This window comes from Ruditapes philippinarum, unplaced genomic scaffold, assembly GCF_026571515.1.
Source record: "Ruditapes philippinarum isolate M1 unplaced genomic scaffold, ASM2657151v2 ctg9566_1_1_1_1, whole genome shotgun sequence".
NCBI classification, from domain to species: domain Eukaryota; kingdom Metazoa; phylum Mollusca; class Bivalvia; order Venerida; family Veneridae; genus Ruditapes; species Ruditapes philippinarum.
This window is the reverse complement of record NW_026865391.1, coordinates 29,871-35,747: the sequence shown is the minus strand read 5'-3', so window position 1 is coordinate 35,747 and position 5,877 is coordinate 29,871. Positions and strand designations below refer to the sequence as shown.

Sequence of the window (5,877 nt, the reverse complement as noted above, 5' to 3'; positions counted from 1 at the left end):
AGTTGTGCACCTGGGGTTTTGGCTTGTGGATTGATTATGTAATGTTAAGAGTTATTGCCCTTGACTAAGTAAACATTTGCAATTTTTCAAGTTGTGTCGCATGTAGTTCAAAAAGTATTTCACCTAGAGTCATGAATGTTTACAGGAATTTTGATCAGCATGTGTAGTTTGCACCTGGGTATTTTTGTGTGGATATATTAAGTATTTTTAGAGTTATTGCCCTTGACTTAGTAAACATTTTCATTTTTAAGCTTGTGTCGCTCGAAACTCAGAAAGTATTTGACTTAGAGTCATGAACCTTTACAGCAATGTTAATCAGCATGTGAAGTCGTGCACCTAGTGTTTCGCATACGGATTCATTATGTCTTGTCAGAATTATTATCCTTTACTAAGTAATAATTTGCAATAATTTGCAATTTTTGGAAGGAAATTTTTTCAAAAAAAAATTTCCTTTCTATATTAACGGTCTGCCCATATTAAAAAGAACGAACAACACCTAATTGACTTCTGTTTAAGCTCAATAGAAAACAAGTAGTAAATGCGACCAAGAAAGTAGTGCAGCAGAACTATATGTATACTTTCAAACGTGGATGACTTGAAGAAAAAGATGATGTTAAAAAAAACTTGAAATGATGATATTCAATGATAGCTTACATCATTGGAACATAATCTTAAACGTGTACGAAAAAAAAAAACATCAGTATTATTACGCATTAGGCCAAAGAAAAATTTGTGTCCATGTACCTATGTACAATAAATTGAATATAAATAAGGTGTAATTTTGTAGCAGATATGCTGAAAAGTTTACATATAAGTCAACCGAAGGGAAATAAAAGTATTTTTTGTATATATTTAGCATTTATTGAAATAGCATTTTATGCCACCGCTGAATTTTTTACGTCGATAACTCAAGAGGAAACAATGGATACAATATGTGGACTTAAAAAGGCATACTATTTTTGCAAAAAAATGGTTCGCAAATTATCATAGAATGAAAGCGTTTGAAACAAAAATATTATTATGTAAATAATAAAAAAACAATATTTCAATACAAATCTTTTTAAAGTATTCTGGAATTAACGGATACAATTTGGTAAAACTTTGTTTAGACTAATAAGTAGGGCACACCGTTCGGACCATCGACAGAATAACGTTCGTGTTTTTCAGATTTCAAGACATAGATTTGCTGATGAATAACATCGCAAAGGTTTGTGGAAATGCTTTTATTTCTTTGTTCAAAATCGTTTTGTGTTTGCAGATGTTAATTTGTTAGACAAACGAAATTAGGTCAAGGATTGTTTACATTATTGAATTTACAGGTAAACTCGGCCCTACACTAACTCGGGACAAGTGACTTAGTCAACTCGGCCCTCTATTAAAACCATATAGGCCCTATTAGGATTAGGATATAGATTGTTTAGTTAATAACATATTGTTTGAAATTATCTTTAAGATGAATAATTATCTGAAGAAGAGATATCAAGAGACAAGACAATATTCGTTAAATATTGATCAATAAATAGAGTTTTTAGATTGATTTTTTGTGACAATGAATTTTATTGTATTAAATACTGTTTGTTCTTTAATATGACAAATGCTTTTTTAATGATATTTTTTACAAAAAATCTGGAGAAGCAAAATATGCGTTTAAATTGTAAATTCTTTCTTTCTCTACAAATTCACATACAAATTGGTACTTTCAAAGTTTCATCAATAAAACTTTTCAATATCCTTGAGTAGATGTCTGTTACAGTAGTGTGAAAATGTTAAACCATGAAAGTTATGATGAAAACATATCAAAAGTAAGAAAGTAATCATTACCAGTAATATATAATTATGGGCCGAGTTGACCCGTGCTGAGTTGGAATAAGGCTGCAAGCTGACTCGAGGGCCAAGTACGTTTTAGGGCCGAGCTGACCCTGATTCGAAGTTACAGTGTTGGCTGTTGTGTAGGATTTGCTTTTTCATATCTATTGTATATAGACTATCTATTAACATAGAAATAAGTTTATAATATATTTAACTGTTGTGTACAATTGATATTCGATCACTGTATCAAAATTTATCTAGGCCCTCCTGATTTTTATTTGGCGAGGTCCGAGGACCGACAGCCTTTCGCACAGACTGCAATTTGCAGTTGGTATAGTAATTTTTAGTGTTTGATGATCAGAAGATTTTTTCCTTCTGAAAATCATGGACTTGAATAATTCAAATCTGTGTGAAAGCGCAAAGAGAAAGAGGCTGAAAATTAATTTATTATTTCTATGGACAATATAGATGTTATAAATTTGTAATCAAACATGTGGGTCAATTTTCAGCAGTAGTTGAATCATGACAAAGTATTTTTAATAATTTTATTTAACTTCTGGCTACTTGAAAATTTCATGCTGGATGTTTGCTTACCATTACTTATTGCATAAGAGCTCTATGATTGACATTAAAGTCCACCGGCCAATTCATTTCTGATATATCTATAATCTTTCCGATATCTTGTTATAATATAAATGACTGAACATCATTTTAGAATTATTAGGAAGAAATACATATGTTCATTCTTTGTAAAAATGTTAGAAGACTTGCAAGTTACCGACTTAATCATTGCATTTATTTATTATTGAAAAAATGCTGAACAGCTAGTCTCAACAGTGTTATAGGCTAGAATTTTCAGTTTGCATTAGGGCCAAAATATATTGTTAGTCACGACGGCTTTCCTATTGCTGTCAAAAAACTTTAACCTTGTTTCATAACTTTTTCAGATCTTGGTGTATTGTCTTCATACATGGCCGCAACAACCCTTCAAATAGACCAGACTAAACTTAATTAACTTGACCACCATATTAACATTCAAGGTAAATGTCTAAATTTTCTTGATTTTTGCTATTAGTAGCTATAACTTTGTTATTTTTGAATGCTTGAACAACAATCTTTCAGGATAGGACCTGACTCACTCATAAATGTCCTTGAAGCTTTTGTGATCAGAAGTTGTACAGAATAATACAAACCCAGAACAATTTCATTTACTTGGTTTTGCAACTTCCGAGACAATGGATTTTAAAGATAGTTGTTTTCTTGAAATTTCAGGACAGTATAGTAGATAGTAAAGACATTTAATACATACTGTATATGTACTATAATTACTTTAGTGTCCAACTTTATTTGTCATCCAATGAAAACGCTGTATCTCTTAAAAATTGTGTGCGTTAATTTTCATAAAAGTACAAAAGTCGATACTATATGATCGAATATCGAAATTAGGATTTGAATCGACTTGGCTGGTCGGACTATTAGATTGAAATATTTACTTGCCCAAAAGACATTTCACTAGCACGATTCATTTGTTCAAAACAGTTGTTTATATTGCCTCTGAAAATACAGTAGCCTGGTCAGGCTTTTTACTGTGAAAAGTTGGTAGCCCGAGGAGAAATTTAGTAGTCAGGCTCTGAGACTACTGCTAATTTCGAACATTAGCTGCTTAAATTATTGATTTGATATCAACTAACATAATAATTGGGATACTATATGTATATCTAATAATAATTATATTTTATTTTTCAGAAGTTCGGCCTACATGTCAGATTTATGAATGTGAACAGCAGGATATCGATTTTAAGGATGCTTTAGGGTCAATGACAATGAAATCATGAGAGATAAAGGCTAAAATGTGAGACTGTCAATCTGACTAACCTTGAAGTGAATAAATGGAAAATGTTTCTTTCAATAGCATGGGCATTTAAGGAAGAGGTACATGATTATTTAGAAGTATTTGTATATGATATTTCTTAATTATTATTTTCTAATAGCTTTTTTTTCTTGACTTGTTTAAAGGCTGACACAGGACAGTTTATTTTAAGTCAGTGAGCTTCTGTCACTGGTTAGACTATTGTCACAAAAAGCCAAATTTATAAAAAAGAATTAGTGTATTTAAATATCTTATACAAGAAATTAGGAACAAAATTAATAGCAAGAACAATTGTGACATGTAAGATGTATTTAGGAATTCAGCTTTCCTTTCCTTTTCACCTCAGGACAATTCACATTAAAATATTGAATATTCACAGTAAGCAGTGTTAGCACTCCAACATATCTGACATATATGATCATCTTATCATCACTTAGCCAGAATCACTCACATTTATGAATTTGAATAATTTTGAAAAAATTGCTGCTAAGCAAATAGATAAAATACCCGGGTCTGTGACTGATTGTTTTAGTTTATTGACTCCTTTCACTGCTGTAAGTTCAAGCTCAGCATTTTTTCATGTGAGAAAGCTCATTTATGGAACATTGATGGTATCCATGTGCCTGAAATCATACACATAGGTGCACCAAGGTCTTCCTCAACCAGTAAAGCTGGAAGGAAATTGTGCTGAAAATTGCCCCCCCCCCCCAAAAAAAAAAAAATTATTAAAATATTGGAATTTTAATTTAATTTTGCAATTAACTTTTTCTAAACAAATATTTCAGGAAACAGAGGCGCTTATGTGATAGAACAGATAAAGCAGGAGCTATAAGGAAAGATACATGTAGATGTGTCTTCATGTCGGAAACACTTAAGAAATAGAAAAATTGTGGTTTTATAAAACTTAAAAGAAATTGGAATACCAGGAGACTGCCTGCCCTTTGCAATGTTTGATAATGAGTTCTTAGATGTGATGTCGAAAGTCTCATGAATATAGTACCATGACTTAATCTAATTAGAAAAAGAAATGACATTGAGGAGAAAACTAGTCACCAGTCTTTCACCAATAACTAGAGATAACTTTCCAATATTTGAAATATCATAATATGTATAGAACTTTAATGTGCCACCAGTTTTTCACCAGGAAAATAAGATCACTTAACTATTTTTAGCTCACCTGTCACAAAGTTACAGGGTGAGCTTTTTTGATCGCTTTGCGTCCGGCGTCCATCCGTAAACTTTTACTTTAAATGAAATCTCCTCATAAACCACTAAGCCAATTTCATCCAAACTTTACAGGAATGTTCCTTTGGTGGTCACCTTTAAATACTGTTCATAGAATTTAATTTCACGCAGAACGCTGGTTGACATGGCAACCAAAAGAAAATGACATAAAGTATCTTCTTTTAAAGAACTCAAAGAGCTAGAGCTTAGACAAAGTATCTTCTTTTAAAGAACCCAAAGAGCTAGAGCTTAGACATTTGGCATGAAACATCTTCTAGTGAGTGTCTACCAAGTTTGTTCAAATAAAAGCCCTGGGGTCAAAATTGGCCCGGCCCCAAGGGGTCATTGATTTTCCCTATATGCCATATAGTAAAAACTTAAAAATCTTCTTTTAAAGAACCAAAATAGCTAGAGTTTTAGATATTAAGCATGAAACATCTTCTGGTAAGTGTCTACAAAGTTTGTTCAAATAAAAGCCCCGAGGTCAAAATTGGCCCCGCACCGGGGGTCATTGATTTTCCTTATATGTGTATAGCAAAAACTTAAAAACCTTCTTTGAAAAAACCCAAATAGCTAGAGTTTAGATATTAAGCATGAAACATCTTCTGGTAAGTGTGTACAAAGTTTGTTCAAATAAAAGCCCTGGATCAAAACTGCCCCCCCAGGGGTTTCATTGTTTTTAAACTATATGTGTATAGTAAAAACTTAAAAAATCTTCTTTTAAAAAACCCAATGAGCTAGAGCCTAGATGTTTAGCATGAAACATCTTCTTATGGTGTCTACCAAATTTGGTCAAATTTTGAGCCCTTGGATAAAAATTGGCCATGCCGGGGGTGGGTGGTGGTGCAGAGGTCTTTGTTTTACATTATATTTGTGTAGTAAAAACTTTACATCATGAAACATCTTCTAATGGGTGTCATACAAGTTTGTTCAAATAAAAGCCCTTGGGTTTAAACTGGCCCCGCTCCAGGGGC

The 5,877-nt window shown here is 32.3% G+C and overlaps 1 long non-coding RNA gene across 1 annotated transcript; it reads left to right on the top strand.

Moving 5' to 3' along the window:
- Positions 1–1,070: 1,070 nt before the first annotated feature.
- LOC132728804 (uncharacterized) lies at positions 1,071–5,542 on the top strand. The gene is made up of 4 exons (XR_009625530.1): positions 1,071–1,207; positions 2,757–2,849; positions 3,556–3,741; positions 4,465–5,542. It is a non-coding gene; the product is annotated as an uncharacterized LOC132728804 (long non-coding RNA).
- Positions 5,543–5,877: the final 335 nt, after the last annotated feature.